We start from the raw sequence: 19,490 nt of genomic DNA on the forward strand, positions 1-19,490 counted from the left end.
AGTTAATCCAGAATGCAGTATCAGCTGGTTTAAGTGGCCAGAACAAGGTGCGGAGGGGAGTTTCTAGCAAGGGTGACGTTGGGGACATCACGGGAGCTGTGTGAGGAAGGCAACAGTAAGTGCAAAGGCCCGGAGGCAGGAATGTACTGGGCGGTGCCGCGGTGGTTGCACTGGTTGCGGGGGTCACATGGCCACCGGGAGGGAGGTGGAAGTGACCGGAGGCTTTCACAAGGCACCTTCCCATCCCAAGGGCCCCTTCCCAGCCGCGGGTGGGTGCCACAAGCTCAGGAGGCAGAGGCGGGAAGGGAAGGGGACAGAGGCTGCCTGCAGGGGATGGCCTCACTGGCCTGAGGCATCAGGAGGAAACTGTCACCGTGCTGTGCCCCTCTGCAGGAGGGCTCACCTGTTACAATGGCTGGCATGACCTGAGCTGGCAGCAGCCTAGGAGTGGTATTGCAGGCCATGGGAGGTCCAGGCCAGCCGGGGGCCTTGAGCCTGTCTCAAAACCACGCGGAAGCTCATGCAGCGCGCACAGGAGGGATACGGGGACAGTAAGCTGGGCTCAGGAAAGCTGGGGTGAAGCCTCAGGGCCACCTCCAGGGCCAGACCGCCCGCAGCACCCTGGGCACAGCAGGTTCTGAACGTCCACTCCCAACCAAGGCCGGACCAGTGTCTCCGGCCCCTTCTACAAATCACCACTGTCACCAGGGAGAAAGTGGGCTGGCTTTTCAGGACCACCCTGCAGAGTGGGCACCTTTACTGCCACCTGACAAATGAGGGAAACTGCACCCAACGCGGAACAGCCCTCTGCCTCTGGTTGCGCCAGGGGGTGACAATCGCTAGAGTAAATAGGCTCTTTGAAAAACCCATCTTACAGATGAGGCCACAGGATCAGAGAGGGTGTGCCAGTAACCCAAGATCAATCAGGAAATGAGTGAGAACGCTGGCTTCAGTCAAGAACTGAGCCCACACACTCTGCCTGCCCCTGAGCCACCCACCCCTGAAGCCCTTCACATGCAGTCCCTTTCTTTTGGGTCCCTCGGATCCTCCAGGTTCCTCTTTGGTCAACATTCACCTCCTCAGGGGCTAAGTGCTCAGCACACCTGCTACACGCAGGCTCTGTTCTAGGAGCTGAGGGGACTGGGAACAAAACCAAGGTCCCTGTTCCCTTTACACTGACCCATCTGACGAGGGTCAGGGTGGACACAGAAAAGAACAGTAAGACAACACATGCTATGGAAGGTATCTTAACATATTTAATTTGCATGTATTTGATCCTGACTTAGATCTGTAAATACTGAAATACAAACAACAGCACCCCAAATCAGTTCCCAGACGCGACAGACTAGGGCTAAATGTAAAGTCAACGCAAATGTGAACCAGATGGCAGCAGACACTGCTAAGTGCCAAGGCGGCAAAGCCCTGTGAGACCAGCCAGGGACCTGCAGTCTTCAGGAAGGCCAGGGAGGGGACTGAGGGAGGGGACTGAGGGAGGGGACTGAGGGAGGGGGAAGGGTGTGGAGCAGAGAACAGCTTGTGCAAAGGCCCAGAGGAGGACTTTGTCTGGCTTGAGGCCAAAGTGGCTGAAGTAGAGTGAGTGAGGGGCAGGAATCCGCGGGAAGTGAGGACAGAAGGAAGGTCAGGGGCCAGATTGTGAATTAAAAATAATAGTTAAAAAAAATAGCTAACAGTTGGAGCAACCCAAGCGCCCATCAGCAGGAGAATGGAAACCCAGACGTGGCGTGTCCACAGGGGAAGCACTAGTCAGCCTCAGAAGGCAGCGCTGACCCACGCCATGACGCGGGTGAGCCCTGACACACGCCAGACAATCATCCACCACAGAGGACCGTACTGAATGATCCCACTGGTGTGAGGGTCCTAGATGGGGGGCTTCCCAGAGGCAGAGCAGAACGTGGCCCAGGGGCTTGGGGAGGGGAGGGCAGGGAGTCACTGTCCTACAGGAACAGGGTTTCTGTTTGAAAGAATTCTGGAAACAGTGGTGATGACTGTGCAGCCTGTGAGCACACTTAATGCCACTGGGCTGTACAGGTAAAAGTGGCTAAAGAGAGCTGGGCACGGTGGCGCACACCTGCAATCCCAGGGGCTCAGGAGGCTGAGGCAGGAGGATTGCAAGTTCAAGGCCAGCCTGGGCAACTTAGCAAGACCCTGTGTTAAAATAAAAAGGACTGGAGATGTGGCCCAGTGGTAGAGCACCCCTGGGTTCCAACCCCACTAGCACCTCCAAAACTACATCAAAAAGTTAATATGGTAAATTTTAGGTCATATGTATATTTATCACAATAAAAAAATCATCATAATAGCTGACATTACGTCATATCTGATGCAACAGATACTGTCCTAAAAGTGTTTCTCCTCCAATGTCCCTAATGGGGAGGTGCATTCTAGACATATGGCATTTAAACTTCTCAGTAAAATGAACAGTTAAAATGATTTCTTTTTTTTTAATCCTGGGGATTGAAACCGGAGCAATTAACCTCTGAGACATCCTCAGCCCTTTCGTCTCACTAAAGACCTGGGACCACAGGGGCGCGCCCAGCACCTGGCTGTGAAATGAATTTTAATAACGTATTTTGGGTGACCTTGTGCACAGCCGTGACCATTCAGTGTGCAGCCACCATGAGTGTAGCTTTGAGACAGCTCACGTCCCTTAACTGTCTTCAAAATCCTGTGTGCATTTTGTACCTGGTGCTTCTCAATGTGGACCTACCACGTCGCCGCAGTCAAGGCCACGTGCGCTCAGTGGCTACTGTGTGGGGCAGCAGAGGTCAGCCACCGTAAGGACCGTCTTGATGCCAAGTGACAGGGGCCAGGGAGAGGTCTGAGCAGAGACAGGCAGAGGGGAGCAGGGGCCTAGGCAGTGGGTCCAGGGTGGGAGAAGCCTGATGAGGTCACTGTGATGCCCTGGGAGGCCAACTGAGGTGGGCAGTGGCGGTGGGCAGCTAGCACAGCGCGGGCTAAGCTCAAGGTTGAAGTGAGGGCCGCTGCAGGCCAACGGAGCATGTGGGCAAGAGCGAAGGCCCACGGGGGGCTGCACACCTCCTGACCAGGGATCAAAACGAATAAAAAAGTGAAACTTAGCTGGGCAGGTGGGTCCTGCAGTCCCAGGGACACAGGAGGCTGAGGCAGGAGGGTGGCAAGCGCGAGGCCAGCCTGGGCAACTCAGCAAGGCCCTGTCTCAAAGTGAAACTAAACAGCCTGGGGCGCAGCTCAGTGGAGGAGCGGCCGAGCTCAACTCCCAGGGCTGCAGAATTGCAGAACACAACTTCAAGAGGCTGGTGTTGAGGGCGAGGACCAAGTGGCTGGAGCCGACATTCCCGGGCTGGTGACCACCTTGAGGGGGTCCTCACTTCCTGGCTTCTGTCTGTTTGCGGGTGTTCTCGGGGGAGGATGCAGCTGGGGGTGCAGTGTGGAGCCCTCTACGGAAACCCAGCCGAGTGCTACCCGCTGGAGACACGTGCCTGTCCCAGCGGGGTGAGTCAAATCCCCTCCTTGGCACGGTCTTCCTGGACTCCCCTGCCTGGCCACCTGGAGGTCTGGCCTCCCTCTTGGTTCCCACCAAACTGGGTCTGGCCAACGAGGCTTCCCACGGCCCCCACGGCGTGGCCTGTGACAGGCAGGCCCACGCGCACTCCAGGTGCCGAGCCACGGGAGGCCCGGTCCCCAGAGCTGCACTGCCCAGTCCTCGCCACCCTGCAAGTCCACTCCACCAAGGCCTGTGGTCACTGCTGCCGCTGAACCGCCTGGTGACGGCATGAGACGCTGGGAGACACCGACGGTGTGCACCCAGCAGGGGACACGGGGCAGGACACAGAACTGTGCTCCTGCGGCCACGGGCCTTTCCCCCAAGCCTGCGGTGAGACGTGTCCCAGTGTGGGGACTATCGGGCTGTCCGGGGACAAGGGTGCACTGGGGCTGTCACAGAGCACCCTGAAGTCAGGGGCGCTTCTGCAGCTGAAGGTACGAACATTCACATGCAGCAGGACACAGAAAGTCAAGCGCCTGTCGCCCCCGTCACCATGGGAGCACCATGGTCACTACGCTGCTGCTGGGGCCTGGACAGCGGGTCTTTTCGCTGGCTGTTTCGACAGGACCGTTTGCTAGACTGGGAGCGCCTGAGGCCAGGAACGGAAGCCCCAGAGCGCGGGGCCAGCCACACTAGACCCAAGTCCCCACCCGGGCAAACAGCTCCCTCTCTGGAGCGCCATCCGAGGGACCAGGACCTGGCCTGCCTACCAGCCACAGTCAGCAAGGACCAAGAGAAGACACCAGCATCGGCTCCACCACAGCTGGCCCCGGGCCCCAGAGGCAGATTCTGCTGTGACTGGTCCACATTCAACAGAGGACAACTCGCCCGAGGAGAGCGAGCCCAGGCTCAGGCCGGGCTCCCGAAACAGGCCTTGAACACTGCCGTCCAAAGCCTGGCCTGCCCGGGCCAGCCGCCCCCTCCCTGCAGGTCACGTCCACCACAGCGACTCCAGACAAACTGAAGCCTGGCCTTGGGTCCCAAGCAGACGCCCTCTGCCTTCTCACTGCACCCCCCCCCAAGCAGGCCCCAGGACAGGGCGCTGTTTCACCCTCGGCTGCACCCACAGCTCCCGGCCACACCCTGCGGTGGTGCCAGGGCCACGCGGCTCCCACCTAAGATGTGCCAGGCCTCTGCCACCCAGAACATTCTCCAGCTTCTCCTTTCTTAGCTCCTTGAAAACCCTCACCTTTTGGGGGATCAGAGGGTGGGACGCAAGGACCAAGAGTGGACGATCGGCAGACCCAGGCCGATGCCCGCAGCGTCCCAGAGTCCACCACAGCCTGGCGCCAAGCGACCCCTCAAGAACCCCGCTGCTGTGTGCAGGGGACGCGGAGGCCTTTCTGGAATGCGACCCGGCGAGCCACCCAAGGCACACTCCCTCTGCCCGGCCACCCCTCTCCCGGGAACCTGGCCGTAGGAACATTCTTGCGTAAGCGACTCAAGGTGCGGGTCTAAAAATGTCAGGTCAGGTCACTCCTAGCTCAGGACCTCCCCAAGGCTCGGGCCTGATCAGCCCTGTCCAAGGCAAGGTCCCAGCGGAGGACAGAGAAGGGGAGCGCAAGAGCAAAGGGCAGGGCTCATCGGTGACAGTGGCGGTGACAGTGGCAGTGGATGGGAGGAGGCTGGAGGAGGGGAAGAGGGAGAGAGGACGCAGAGGTCCACAGGAGACGGGGCCCCACGTCAACAGCCACCATCACTGCAGCGGGCCCTGCGGCCTCTCGGAAGACCGAGGAGGGGGCTCCCTAGAGCCAGGAGCCAGGAGCCAGGCCCGGGCAGCGCTGCGCGGCCTCATCTGCCAAACGTGCTATACGCTGGGGAGGATGCTCAGTGGGAGAGTTGGCCCCGTATGGGTCGCCAGGTTCCACCCCCAGCACGTTCCACCCCAGGACGGCCAAGAACACAACAAAAGCAAAGAAAAAATCATGGGCAGCTGCATCTCCACCACCATCACCAGCTCAGGAGAGAAGCCGTGCAAACCTCTACCATGAGCAGCGCGTGGGATGTGGAGCACTTGAAATTGAGCAAGTCACACTGAGGTGTGCTGGGAGCACATAACAGACACCAGACTGAAAATTTAGGGTACAAAAAAGAAGCCTATGTAACAAGTGCTGTCGAGGACGCGGAGAAGCTAGACCCACGCTCACTGTCAGGAATATAAAACGATACTGTGGCTGTGGAAAAGAGTATAGAGGTCCCTCAAAAAATTAAATAAAGAGCCAACTGACCAAAGGTAAGGACTCAAACAGAAGCTTCTACATCCACATTCACAGCACAGTGCTCATGACAGCCAAAGGGTGGATAAGACCAAAGTGTCCATGAGCCAAATGTGGTGTATTCCTCCAATGGAATATTATTTGCCCATAAAAAGGGAGATATCCAGCTGGCTGCTGGGCACACACCTATAATCCTAGCAACTCAGAAGACTGAGGCAGGAGGATCACAAGTTCAAGGCCAGCCTCAGCAGCCTAGTGGGACCCTGTCTCAAAAAAAAAAAAGAAAGAAAGAAAGAAAAAAACGGCTAGGGATGTCGCTCAGTGGTGAAACACTTGCCTAGCGCGTGCAAGGCCCTGGGTTCCACCCCCAGCACTGAAGGAAAAAGGATGGCAGGAATCCTGATGACATGCTCCAGCCCAGACCCTGAAGACAGCAAGCTTAAGTGAAATCAGCCTGACACAAAGGGCAGATGCTGCAGGATTCCACGGTGCGAGGTCTCCACAACAGGCCAACGCACGGGACAGAAAGTGGAAGAGAGGTTACAGGGGGGGAGCTGCTGTGTCACAGGTCTGGAATCTGTTTGGAACAAGTTCTGGGAATGCAGAATGTTGACGGCTGCCCAGCCCAGGGGCCGTGCTTACTGCCAGGGGGGTCACATGACTTGTGCCATGGATCACAATGAACACAGATCTGCCTCAGATCTGCTAGCAAACCCTAAAACCAAGAGCCCAGGATCCTCCCTCGGCCTTGCCTCCTGCGCCTCCATTCCATTCAGACCCTGGAAGCAACCCAGGAAGCAGCCAGAAAAGCACTCTGCACTTCACGGTTCTGAGGGGGTCCCAACCAGAGCCTCACGGGGAGCCTGGGAGAAACACAGCCTCAGGCTGCCCTGACCATCGGCGTCAGATCCCAAGTCTTACCAGGTCTCCAAGGGCCTGCGCCACGCAAAGTCTGAGAAGCTGTGGCTCCCGACAGGGCCCCATCCACCTGCACACAGGCACAGATGGGCTTGGAGGGACGGTGACAGCAGCAACAGCTGGCCGGAAGAGACGTCAAGTGCCCATCGCCTAGCCATACGTATCTCAATTAAACCTCTCAGGTAGATGCACCCATGGACCCGCAGTGTCTGTCCTTAGGTGTCCCTCTTGGTTCCAGGCCACAGACACGCGGGCTGGGAGATGCCAGTACGTGTGGTGCCGGGAGCTGGCAGCCCTGCTGGGGCGGCCATGGCGTCCTGAGCCTGCCCAGTCTGAAGCAGCATGGATTCCAGACACCCGACACGAGTCATGGGTCATCCCTTAACCTCCCTCCAAGGGAAGGCAGCAGGTTTCCTGATGGGGAGACTGAGGCAGAGTGGTAGGATCTCGATCCAACCCCAGGTGACGGCCAGACCTGCCTTCCCAGCTCCTGTCCTGGCCCTCCAATAGCCCCTGGGTCACGTGGCTCACAGCAGCTGTCACCCGCCCTCCCAGCTCACAGTGGGGGAGCCGCAGCTATGTTAACCAAGACCCCAGAGAGTCAGGAAGGCAGGGGGGCACTGGAACTCCGTCGCTTGGCAACAGCCCCGGGCAGCAGCCCCAGTCAACCGTGGGACAAGAGGCAGGAGAAGCCACTTCCCAAATGTGGGCTGGGTGCTTTCTGGTCATTGTCCCCGAAACCAGTAGGCAGTGAGGCTGCTAAACACAATGTGGCCCCAGGGCCAGGCCACCCAGGGGCAGGTCCACCTGCCACGCAGCTGTGAGGCGCTGGGCAAGTCAGGCTCCTGCTCCAGGCCTCATTTTCTGCCTCTGGGGAATGGGGACGCTCCCTGCACCTCCTCGGGTTCTTTGAGCGAAAGAAGCCAATGCTTGCGAAGGGCCTGCGCAGGGCCTGGATGGGCGAGCCAGTGCCAGTCTAGATGTCACACTTGCTGTCCCTGCCCACCCTGTGACAGCTCTTCACCAGACTCACAAGCCCCCCAAGTCCTTCCCCACATTTTGGGATGTGGACTCTTGCGTGTGTTTCACTGGGGAGAGGTCTGGGCCTCTGGTCCAGGCCTCCGGCAGACTTCTACAAAGACCTGGGCTTTCCCTTCTCTCACATCATGAAGCACCAGGTCCTCAAGGACACAAGAGACCGAGGCGCCCCGCCAGCCCAGTCAGGCCACCAAGGCTCCCCTCCACGAGCTCCAGTGCCTGGCCCCTGCCTCCTGTGCATCCTCCAGCCCCTCAGCCCACCTTCTGCCTCACACCCCTTCTCCCAAGCCCCGACCCAAGAGGAAACACCGCCCAGCCCAGCCCACGCCCTCCTGCCTGTCCTGACCTTCTTATTTCTTTTCTCTCCTGAGCTCGGGGTCTGCCCCTCTCCTCCAGGCTTGCGAAGGTCATGGGCGAACGCTGACTGTATGCCAGGTCACAGATGTGCCCTAACTGGGCACAGGGTGCTGTGCAGGAGGAGGAGGAGGGCCCCCTGGGGCTCAGACACATCCAGGACCGGGGCAGCAGGCAGAGCAACCCTGGGCCAGGAAACCAGATGAGGAGCAGGGGCCAGACCAGGTTGACCTTGAAGGGCTGGGCGAGGGCTTTCCAGCTGGGGGTGAAGACGGTGGTCAAGACCCAGGTGCCCCTCTTCCGTCCATCCCTGAGCTGCTCATCTCTGTGTGGCCACGCACGTGTTCCAGGAGGGCTCCTGCCCCTCCCCCACCAAACCAGAACACGGGTCCACCCAGGGCTGGTCCGGCTGCACTGAGACCTTCCTGGAAATCCTGGGTGGCTCTAGAGCCGCTGCCCGCTGCCCATCCTGCTCTCCTCCTGCAGGTGTGCAGCCACCTGGAGCAGAGTGCTCTGGTCCTTTTCCTGGGACTCTGCTCGGCGCTCGGCCTCTGCTCTCTGCCTCTCCACCAGCGGGTGGGGGGCCTGAGCTGTACCCCAGGACTTGTTCCCCACACCACAGGCGCCTCTACCTGTCACCACCACCAGCTGCCTAGGTCCAGCCCTAGCGTCTCAGACAGCCTTCCCAGGAAGCCTCAGCTGGCCTGTGGGGACATCTCAGGCTCCATGAGACTTCTCTCTGCGGGCCCTGCCTTACACCCAAGGCTGGCCTCAGAAGCCCCCTGTGCTCTGGAAGCCTGTCCCAGCAGCACCTAGAACCCTCTCAAAGCAGAAAAGCTAAAAGACAGACCTCACCCCACCTCCTTGGCCCCAGGCCCCTGCCCCTGCCTGAGGCAGAGCTCTGGCCACTAACACCCCAGGGAAGAAGGCCATTAGCCCGCAGGAGGCGGAGCAATCCCAGGTCCCAGAGCAACCACCTGTGGCCTTGGGCAAGTCCCATCTCAGCTCTGCCACAGGGAGGTGGGGGCCCCTGGGGGTCAGGTCTGGGAAGAAGTGACATAAAAGGGACAAACAGCAACAACGCAGCACCCATAGAGAAGAAGCAGGAGGAGCCCATGGTGAGGCCCATGGAGGGGAGCGACAGCCATGGGCTGGGCAGGATGGAGAGGGGAGGCAGGAACACGGGTGGTGGCACTCGAGGGGGTGGGAACGGGAACTCAGGGAGCCTTACCCACAAACGTACCTTCCCGATCACATGTGGTTCTGCTATACTGCTGTTACACGTCATTAAGTTATTATATAAACATAATACCTGGCGAGTGTACAGAGACTCACATATGGACCCACATACATCTTATGTGTTTAGTTTTCGCAGTACTGGGAATTGAACCCGGGGTGCTTTACCCCTGAGCCACACTCCCAGCCCTTTTTGTTTTTGATTTTGAGACAGGATCTTGCTAAATTGCTGAGGCTGGCCTCAAACCTGCGATCTTCCTGCCTCAGTCTCCTGAATAGCTGGGATTACAGGTGTGCACCACCGCGCCGCGCGCGCGGCGCCCGGCTACATAATACATTTTTAAAGCAAATTTTGTTAGAAACAAAGTTAAATGATGATCTCCCACATCTGCTAGAGTCTGGTCAGGAGCTCCTTAGGCCCAGAAGTTGGCTCAATGTCCTCAGGCAACAAACAGATCCTAGCTTCTTAAGACTTTAAAAATAAGACACAGGACCACGGAAGGGGACATGCTCATGGGGGAATATGCTCAGGGGGGAATATGCTCAGGGGGGGACAGAGGGCTTCGACAGCACTGGGGAACTCTGTTGGTCCAGGTACGGACATGGAAATTTAACAAACAGTCCTGCCCAGAACAGCCTTGAGACCTGGGTGGCAGACTGCAGACAGCCGAGGGACCCAGAGGCCACGGTGGCCAGAACTCAGAGGCATTTTGTCAACTCCAAGACTCACATTTCCACAGCCACTCAGACCTGATGAACTGCGGCACGTCTGCCTTCCACTCCTTGCTGGACTGTGGGGCAGCACCTGAGGATCCCCAGGGGCAGGGGCCACTGTTCCCTCTGACAGACTCCAGGCTCACACCTGGGCCCTGGGGAGGTGGCCAAGGTCAGGATGGCCTCTAAGACAGAGGCCAGGGCTACTCCAGCACCTTGCAAGGGGCCTGCAGGTTTGCTTTGCAGATGGGCTAGGACTCCGAGGGATGGGCAGCCTGCGCAGAGGCACTGTGCCAGGACAGGGCTCTCTAACAAACACTGCACCCCAGACACCAGGACCCCAGATGGGTCTGGGAGGGGCGTTTTATTTACTTGTTGGGGGGCAGTTACTGGAGACTGAACCCAGAGGTGCCCTGCCACGGAGTTACATTCCAGACCTATTTCATTTTGACACAGGGTCTTGCTAAATTGCTGAGACTGGCCTTGAACTTGTGATCCTCATGCCTCAGCCTCCTGAGTTGCTGGCATTACAGACATGTGACATGATACCTGGCTTTTCAAGGGGGACTTTAAATAACCACCTCTGGTCATCTGGAAGCAAATGGGCACGTTTTGGAAAATGGAGAGGGACTCTGAACACCAGTTCTCTGCTCTACTTTCCCCAACCCTAAGGCATGCCTATGGTTCAGTCATCCACTCATTTATTCATTCAACAAACATCTAAGAAGCCCCTACTATGTGTCACAAGCTAAGAACACATAGAATGCAGCCCTCAGTTTGTCATCTCCTGCACTTTAGAGTCTACTGAGATGCCAGCGTGGAAGAAATGCTCCTTGGCAGGGTGCCGTGGCGCCCACCAGTAATCCTAGAGATTTAGGACAGTCCCAAGTTCTAGGCCAGCCTCAGCAACTTAAACAAGACCCTGTCTCCAAATTAAAAATAACCAGGGCTGGGGATGTGGCAGAGTGGTAAAGCACCCCTGGGTTCAACCCCAGTACAAAAAGAGAACATACAGGGTGCTCCAGGAAAAGGGACCTCTCCCGACAGCCTCGCGGGGTGGCAGTGAGCTGGGAACTCTTCCTAGACTAGGGGCTTGGGGCCATGGAAGGGATCCAGGGGAGGGGTATGGAATGAGCCTTCCTGGGCCAGGAGGGGCCCGAGGAGGAGGAGCAATTCCATCCCCAAACCCCGATGCTGAGCAAAAGCAAGGGCTGTGGAGTCCGACTGCGAGAGGGGTCACGGCAGTCAGGGGCTGCTACAGGAGGGTGGCCACGGGGCAAGGCCACCAGGGAACTGTGGGGTGGTGCTGAGAACCAGCTGCGTCTTGATGGGACATGAGTTCCACAGGTGCACACACTGGTGAGACTTGTCAAAAAGCAAGCTCTGGCGCTGCATGCTTTGTTGTACATAAATTATGCCTCAATGAAAAGAGATCAGCAGGAAAATCCACACTGCAATCCCCCCTAGCCCCATCCTTTTTTATTTATTTTTATTTTTGGTGCCTGGGATTGAACACAGGGGTGCTTAACAACTGAGCCACATCCCCAGGCCCCCTCTTTTTTTTTTTTTTTTAATTTTGAGACAAGGTCTTGCAAAGTTCTCAGGGTGTAAGTTGCTTAGGACCTCCCTAAATTGCTGAGGCTGGCACTGAATTTGTGATCCTCCTGCCTCAGCCTCCCAAATCACTAGGATTAGAGGCGAAATGCTCTGAGACCTCCCAAGGATGCCAAAACCCTCCCTAGCAGAGAGCCACGTCCTCTCCAGACACCCCCCCTCCAAACACACACCCTAGACACAGGAGGAAGTCAACCAAGGACATAATAGGAGATGGCCTGAGGGGCTGTGGGCTCTTTCTACCTCCTGCTGCCCACAGCTCCCTGAAACTGCAGGTGAGGGGCTGCTGTGGTAACCAAAGCTTCTCACGAAAATGCAGCGTGCACCCAAAGTAGGGGCCACTAGGCACGTCCTAAGGAGGGCATGATGTCACCGTGGTGATGATTGCTGAGCCCAGGAGAGTCTTTCCTAGGAAGACTCCGTCACCCATACTGGGCGCTCAAGTTCTGAGGTGCTGGGGGAAGGGCAGGACTGGCACAGCCACCTAGAGGGGCAGGGGTGTGGAAATCCCCTGCCTGCGTCACACCGCAGTAGAGGGCTCCAGGGAGCTTCCTCTGTGAGCATCCTGGGACATGGGGACACTCCACCTCCAGATTAGGGAGGCCACAGGCCACCAGGGGCCCCCTCAGGGGCCCCCAGGGTCATTAACCAGGATCCCACAGCCTCAGACAGATACCCCTGCTCACTCCGCCCCAAGGCTGCCCAGCTGGGACACAGGGACATGTGGCTTCAAGGGGTCACCCAGAACTCAGCAGCCCCATCCACGCACAGGAAGCCCGTCGACGGCAGAGGGCAGAGTGGGGGGCTCCAGGGGCATCAGCCTCCTCAGAGACTCCCACATCCTAAAAGCTTCTTCTCCCGCCTGGGGAGAGGACACCCAGGAGCAGTGACTAAGGCACCAACTGCTGGGTGCTCACCCTGGGTCAGGCACTTGCGAAACATTTTTCTGAGTAAGACCTGACGAACAGCAAGGCCCTGAAGGAAGCACCCAGTCCTAGTCCTGAGCTTTGCCTGCTCGAGCCTGCGCTTAGACAAGGGGGCTAAGGAGGCACCAAGTCACCGGCTAGACGGGTGGCCGACCCAGTCCCCCTCACCTCTGGGGACATGTCCCTCCACGCTCCTGCTGCTGGCCCTACTTGACGCCCCCTGAATGGAGACAATCTCAGCACAGCACATCAGAACCCACGTCCCATACTGCCCGCTTGCCCGCATCCAGGTGCGAACCCCAAACCCATGGAATCAGAAACATCCCCCACAGTGTGAGTCCTGTGTGGCCAAGAGAGGGGACTCAAAGGTCCCAAAGGGGGACCTTTCTCCAGAGAAAAAGGACAACCCGGCCAAAGTCTCCACCTTTCTGCCTCAGTTGCTCCAATTAGGGAGTAATGTCACCTCCCAGATAGAATGGCACGGTCCCTGCAGGTGGTGAAAACTGTTTGGATCCCAGAAGCAAAAAACTCCACTAAGAACAACAGTAACACAGCTGAAATGACCGAGGGCTGGAATTAGCTTTAAAGTTTTTCCAGCAGGGTGGGGCACTCGCCTACAATCCCAGCAACTTGGGAGGATGAGGCAGGAGGATCCCAAGTTCAAGGTCTGTCTCAGCAACTTAGTGAGACCTGTCTAAATAAAATAAAATACAAGGGGTGACTCGGGATGTGACTCACTGGAAGAGGAACCCTGAGTTTGATGCCTAGAACCAAAATAAATTAACAAATAAACCTCCAGCAAAAAATAGGGGGGTGTGCAGGGTTGGGGAGGGAGTAACAACAACAACAACAACAACAAAAAATCAGCAGAAAACTGTTGGAGAAGACACAGGCGGCACCGCTGTCCCTCAGCCCTCAGTGTTTCGGGAGGCAGCAGAGGGACCTGGGCCCCTTAGATTCGCCATAAGAAAAACTTCAGATGATATTAAGCAAAACGAGGCTGGAGAGCAGGGTCTGTCGTAAGGTCTTCTGCAACTCAGTCACCTGAGCTTCGCTGAGGCAAGTTCTGCACAGATAAAGAGACGGAGCCCTGGATGCTGCCCTCTGCGAGAGGCCAGTGCTGGGCCTGGGGTGTGGCTCAGCGGCCAGCACCCCCCAGCCGCTGGGAGGCCCGGGGTCCAATCCCCAGCACCAAGGGAACCCCAGGTAACAGAATGCCAACACTGACCGCCTAGAGTCGGGGAGGACAAGGCCCTGGAGGCTGACCCTGGGGAGACCGTGCCCCCTGATCAGCAACAACACTCCCGCTGCTACCTTCCTCGGGCTTGCCTGTGCCAGCGCCGCCTGGAGCCCTGACAGTGCGCGAGTGCCCCAGGGTCTCCCCCGTGCTCCTCTTTCCAGGCGAGGAAACTGAGGCTTGTGCCTGATCGGGAGAGCCTGCTGCACCTTCGGCGGCCACGCAGTTTAAGAGAAGGCCAACATCCGGCCTCCTGCGACCCTTGGGAAGACAACGGGCACCTTCCAGAGTGGAGAGCTGGCAGGGATCTCACCGTATCTGTCGTGAAAATAACATCCACGTCAAAACCCACTGCAGGCCCAGCTTGGGAGGGCACTGCTTGGTTCGGCCATCAGAGCAGACCCCAGGAGAGACGGCACGGCCCGGGCCACAGACACGAAAACGGAGATGCAGAGAAGGAAGGGACCGCTCACCAAGGTCGGCCACAATAAAGTAAGATGAGCCTTCCATCCCATGCCTGCTTCTGAGGGGGCTCACAACCCGGCTGAGTTGAAAAGCCCCCTCCCCCCAGGAGAAAGACCCGCCTAAGACTGACACACCACCCCCACAGCACAAGGCCGCCTCTGCCTGCGCCCTTTTTAGGTGCCATGTAACCCTCACGACCACCTGACAAAGCAGGTACCAAGATAGACCCATCTAACAGAAGGGGAAACTGAGGCCCAGAGCCAGCAAGTCCCTTGCTCATAGCCATTCAGCCAGCAAGTGGCCAGGGCGGGATTCTAACTGACAGCCATTCTAGAGCCCATGCAGCTGACCTCCACACCAAGTGGCAAGCACGTGATGCAAGCCTCGGGCAGGAGGAAGAGGCGAGGAGGTCACCGGAGGCAAAGACGCGTGAGTTGGCAATGCAGGCTGCCAGGCTGGGACTGGCTGGAGGAGGCTGATCCGGGCGGAGAGCAGCGGCCTGCTGGCTGCAGCATCATGGTGTCTCTAGGAGCCACCAGAAGACAGAGCAGACCCGGATTCAGCAAGCCCACTCCCATAAGGAGTCCAGGCACGCTCACTTCCCAGGGAGATGTGGACACCTGCCTTCCTGCCCCGGACACAGCAGCATGGAAACACTGCCACACCTTGATAGAAACCGAGGTCTGTCCACCCAGGAAGCCATGGAAAGGATGGAGACCCAGGTGCGGGGCTCCCAGGGAGCCAGGGTGAGAACGCACAGGCAGAACAGGAGGGACACACCACCTGGGTGCAACAAGGGCTTTGGAAGACACGGTCCTCATATAATCGTGCACACAGAACTTCAGAACTGAGAGGTGTTCCTGGGGAGAAGAGCCAGGGAGGCCAGGGAGGTCTGGTATTTTAATTCTGTCCCATGTGCATCTATCACTTAGAAAGAAAAGCAGCCAAGGAGAAGTGGCTTCCTCCTTGGGAGCCTTCTCAGGCCACCCAGACAGAATTAATCAAATCCCACAGCAGCTGATCCAGCATTCCTCCCCTCCTCCTCCTCCTGCTGGACTGGGTCCCAATATCATGACTGATCCCCAGGGCCCTGGCACACAGTAGGCCCTCAGGAAGTTTAATTGGGAACAATGAAGGAAACAAAGGCTCTCTCTGCTTCCCCTGCCAAGAGCCAGCCACCTACCCCCCATGAACACAGACACTCATACACAAAACTAATTGTCACCAAACTGGAAATGCCTTAGAAAGCTCTCCCTCCCCAGCGGGAAAACTTGCATGTCACTGAGACACAAAGGCTTCAGTCAATTGAGACAAAACTCAAATGGGGGTGCTGTAGGCCAGGGAGAATGCCAAGGAGGACCAGAGGGAATCCCTGGGGACCATTCAACCAAACTCTTCCCATGTGGCTCTGGTGTGGTAAACTCGATGTTGCTGGGGAGCAAACTCTGGCAAGAAGGGGGACAAAACACCAGAGGAGAGGAAGGGGTGGGTGAGTGGGGCAACTCGCTCTCTGGGGAAGGCGGGAGCAGCGTCCAGAGAGACAGAGGCCCAGCTCAGGTGCCAGGAGCTGCATCCACTGTAGGGAGATGCCCGGGGCAGGGGTCACACATAGTCCAGGACAAGATAACCGTGCTCCCTGCCCCCACTCTCTCCCCTGTAGGGTGGGAGAAGGGAAATGGCAGCCCCTCACGTTTCCCAGCCCAGGCGGCTGCAAAGGAATGCCAAGTTTTCCTGTTTCCAATTAGCCCCCAGCAGCAGCCCTCTGCATTCTTGAGACTGGGAGTCAAGGCAGCCTGGGGTGGGGGCCCCGGGAAGGCTGGCAGCTGGACCTAGAGGTAAGGAAACCGCCCTCTGCCCCATGGCCCCAAGGCTTGGCGCTGACCCCCTGGCCCTTCTTAGCCTTAGGACAGACCCCACATCTTGAGGAAAGGTTGGGGAAGGTCCAGAGGCCTCTGGAAAGGAAGTTAGCAGGTGGGGGGTGCAGGAACGCCCCTCACCTGGCCTTTCTCGGCATCTCTGACCTTCCCCAGAGAGCAGCTCCCCTCTTCAGAAAGCACAGACCTCGACCTCAAGAGACTGCTCCGGATAGCTCTTCTCCCGCCCCACCCTGAAGGTTATTATTACTTATGCCTGTCATGTCACCAAGGAACATCAAGGAGGGGACAGTGGCTGGGGAAGCAGGGGACCCGTCAAAGTCCCTGAGATCACAGCCTATGAGGTGTGGCCTTCCCAGCTCTGGTGACAAACACGGTGCCCCCTCCCCAGCATCCCTGGCTTAGAGCCTAGCTCAGCCCGGAACACTCTCCTGACTCGGTTTCCTCATCTGTCCAAGGGCATTCTCACATGACCTCCCTCACTGGTAAGTGGGGCCTGACCAGTCCCACCCCTGCAGCTAACCATATGTGCAGCAGCGGTTAGTGCGCAGGGCTGGCGTCCCCAGTCACTAGAGCTAGAAGGGCGAGCATCACTGAAGTGGAGTTTATTCAGCTGCCTTTCCCCTACCGCAGGGAATTCTGGGGCAGAGGCCTCCTGCCACTCACCTTAGCACCCAACACGCCTCCCCAGTGCCCGTGGCATCCATATCCTGCCTGCTGAAAGGTGAATTCAAACCACACATCTGGATGATGCTTTCACCCACCCAGAAGTGAGTTAAAGCAACTGTAATTATCCCCACGTGCAGATGAAGAAATTGAGCGAGCCAGGAAAATGACCTGCTTAGGGTCACAGGGCGGAACAGCGGTGGACACTGGAGTTTTCTGCCAACTGCATGAGGTGCCATGATGGGTGACAAGTCAGAGGGCCATCACCCGCATCAACAACAGCTCCAGTCAGTTCAGCCACCTCTGGGCAGGGCTGAGCAGCAGCAAGCAAGCCAAGTTCCCGCTCAGATGGCAGATGAAGAAGGGGGAGAGTGACATTGGCGCCAGCTCCCAGGCCTGAGGCTCCCCCTGCCCCACTCACACCTCCAACTCTCCATTCCTGAAGGCAAGTTGCTCTGACCTAGCCACAGCTCAAATATTTCAGCCTCGGCCCACTTCCAGATGCTTCTACCCCTTGCCCAAACCAGCCCTCACAGAAAGACATCTGGTAGCTCCTTCCAGGGATTATCTATATTTAAGACCCAGGTCCACTTAAGTCAAAGAAACAATGTGCCACGAAGAATCCAATATTTTTGAGTTAGGTTGGAGAAACTCTTAAGTGGTTCCGCATTGGGACTTGGTGTGACCCAGGACTGCATAAGCCCTTTAACCTCTCTGGGGCCTTAATGAACCTGTCTGCAAAATGGGAAAAATAACTGCCCCTACTTCCTGCTCCGATGGTGGCCAGCTACAAAGCACTTAGCAGTAGCCAATCCATAGTACTCCCTGGGTGGGGAGATGTTATTTCCGGCTTCTGGGAGATGGGGGAATGTCTGGTGGGGGGGGGCAGAGAAGGTGAACCTGCTGGTTGTTGAGTCCTACTAGGCAAGGGAAAGGGTGGTCCCTGAACTGTCTGTCTCCCCATTTTCCTTGGAGAGGTGGGGGTCAGAGCTGACAGAGCCCGGACCCCCTGCTCAGGTGTGGAAAGGGTGAAAGCACAGTGCACTGATGATAAATCTCAGGCCTTGGAGTTCTAGGTGTTTCCAGTTTCCCTAACAGGTGCCCTCAGGAGGTGCAAGGGAAATGCAAACGCTCATTATATCCCCAGATTTTTATTACACTAAGTGGGGGGGGAGTTGACAAAAGGGGATGAGGGTCTGGACTGGAACTGAGGAGGAACAGCAGCCCACAGGCTGGGGACACCAGAGAGCTGGAACCTGTCACCGGGGGACTCCCCTAGAAAGCTGACCCAGCGGCCTCTGACCCCACCTCCGGGGAGGCTCAGCTGCTCAGAACCACAAAGCAAAACAAAGGGGCGCGGAGAGGAAGGAGCCACCGTGCCTTCCAATCACCGCTGGCGGCCGAGCCTGAGTCCGCGCCCTCCCGTGGCTCCTTGCCGGGTCCTCCGGCTGGCGGTGGACAGGGGCTTAGGCGGCCCCTGGTCCCTTGCCTCCCCGCGGTCTCCCGGTGACAGGAGCTGGGGAAGCAGCGGAGGGACAGCCAGGGATGGGAAAACCAGATGGCTCCATCCCTCCACCCTCCTCCTCCATCCCTCCCCGGTGCCCGCCGCCCTCCGCAGGGGCCCGGGGAGGCCGCGGCCCCGCTCGTCCGGGCTCACCCCGGGGAAAGGGTTGCCTTTGTCTAAAGGTCACCACCCGAGCGCGGTGCCCGGGCTGGGCCTGGTGCCTCCCATTTCCAGGCCGACGGGGTGGCGACCAGGGGCCGCCCCAAATCTCGGGAGGTGACAGGAGCCAGCCTCACCTTCCCCCCAGCCCTCTGTGACCGCCCCCTCGGGGACCAGTCAGCTGGGGGGCGGGGGCGGGGGTCAACTCCTTTCTTTGCTGGGGCTGGGGGTCTAAGTCAACTCCTTTCATTGTTTAGGGGCGGTGGGGAGGGGGAGACCCTGTAGCCTCCTTCCCCATCTATCCCTCCCCAGCTTGCGGAGGCCCCACTTCTGCCCGGCACCACTGGGAGGGATTTGGGGAGGGGGCGCAGGGGACGGACGAGAGGGGGACGTGAAAGCTCGCTGCCTCGGCCGGGAAATCGGTACCCGCTGCCCCAATGCCCTCGCCTTCCCCGAAAGGCAGGGAACAGGGCGGGGGAGGGGGCCCCAAGGCCGGGGGGGTCTCCCCGCCCCTCCCCCCGTGGAACGTTAGGTCTCGTTTTTCCGCCGCTCCATTGTATCCCCGGCAGCCGGCGGGAGGGCCGGAGCGGCACCGGGCGCCGGGCTTGGGCAGGGGAGCTGCGGAGGGGGGGGTCCCCGTAGGATCGGGGCGGCGGCAGCGGCGGGAGAGACCCGGGGTGGGGGGTGCCGGTGGTGGTGGGCGCCGAGCAAAAAAAAAAAAAAAGAGAGAGAGAGGCAGCGGACGCTGCGCCCCGGCTGGGGGGCTGAGAGTGAGAGTGTCGGGGGGGTGGGTTCGGCCCCGGCTCCGGCTCCCCCCACACACACCCTCGCCGCCAACCCCCACTCCCCCCTCGCTTTTGCGCCCTGTCACAGCCCCGACTCGCAGGTAGAGAGAGTTAAGAGATTTAAAGAGAAATTGCTACATTGTGAGAAACTCACCCTGATGTTTGAGCAGCCGTCGGCGCGGGGTCTCCGAGACGGCCCCGCACGGGCTGCAAAGGGAGGACCCAGAAGGGGCCGACCGG

At 58.4% G+C, this 19,490-nt stretch overlaps 1 protein-coding gene across 3 annotated transcripts in view; it reads right to left on the minus strand.

Annotated features, from left to right (window-relative positions):
• The window catches only part of Bicra (BRD4 interacting chromatin remodeling complex associated protein), a 69,315-nt gene extending 49,825 nt beyond the window's left edge, over positions 1–19,490 (minus strand). For all 3 annotated transcript variants that reach the window (XM_076838423.1, XM_076838422.1, XM_076838420.1), the window contains exon 1: positions 19,405–19,490. The gene's annotated coding sequence lies outside the window, so the exon portion shown is untranslated. The remainder of the gene's footprint in view (positions 1–19,404) is intronic.

The sequence above is a fragment of the Callospermophilus lateralis genome, chromosome 18, assembly GCF_048772815.1.
Source record: "Callospermophilus lateralis isolate mCalLat2 chromosome 18, mCalLat2.hap1, whole genome shotgun sequence".
Classification (NCBI taxonomy): Eukaryota; Metazoa; Chordata; class Mammalia; order Rodentia; family Sciuridae; genus Callospermophilus; species Callospermophilus lateralis.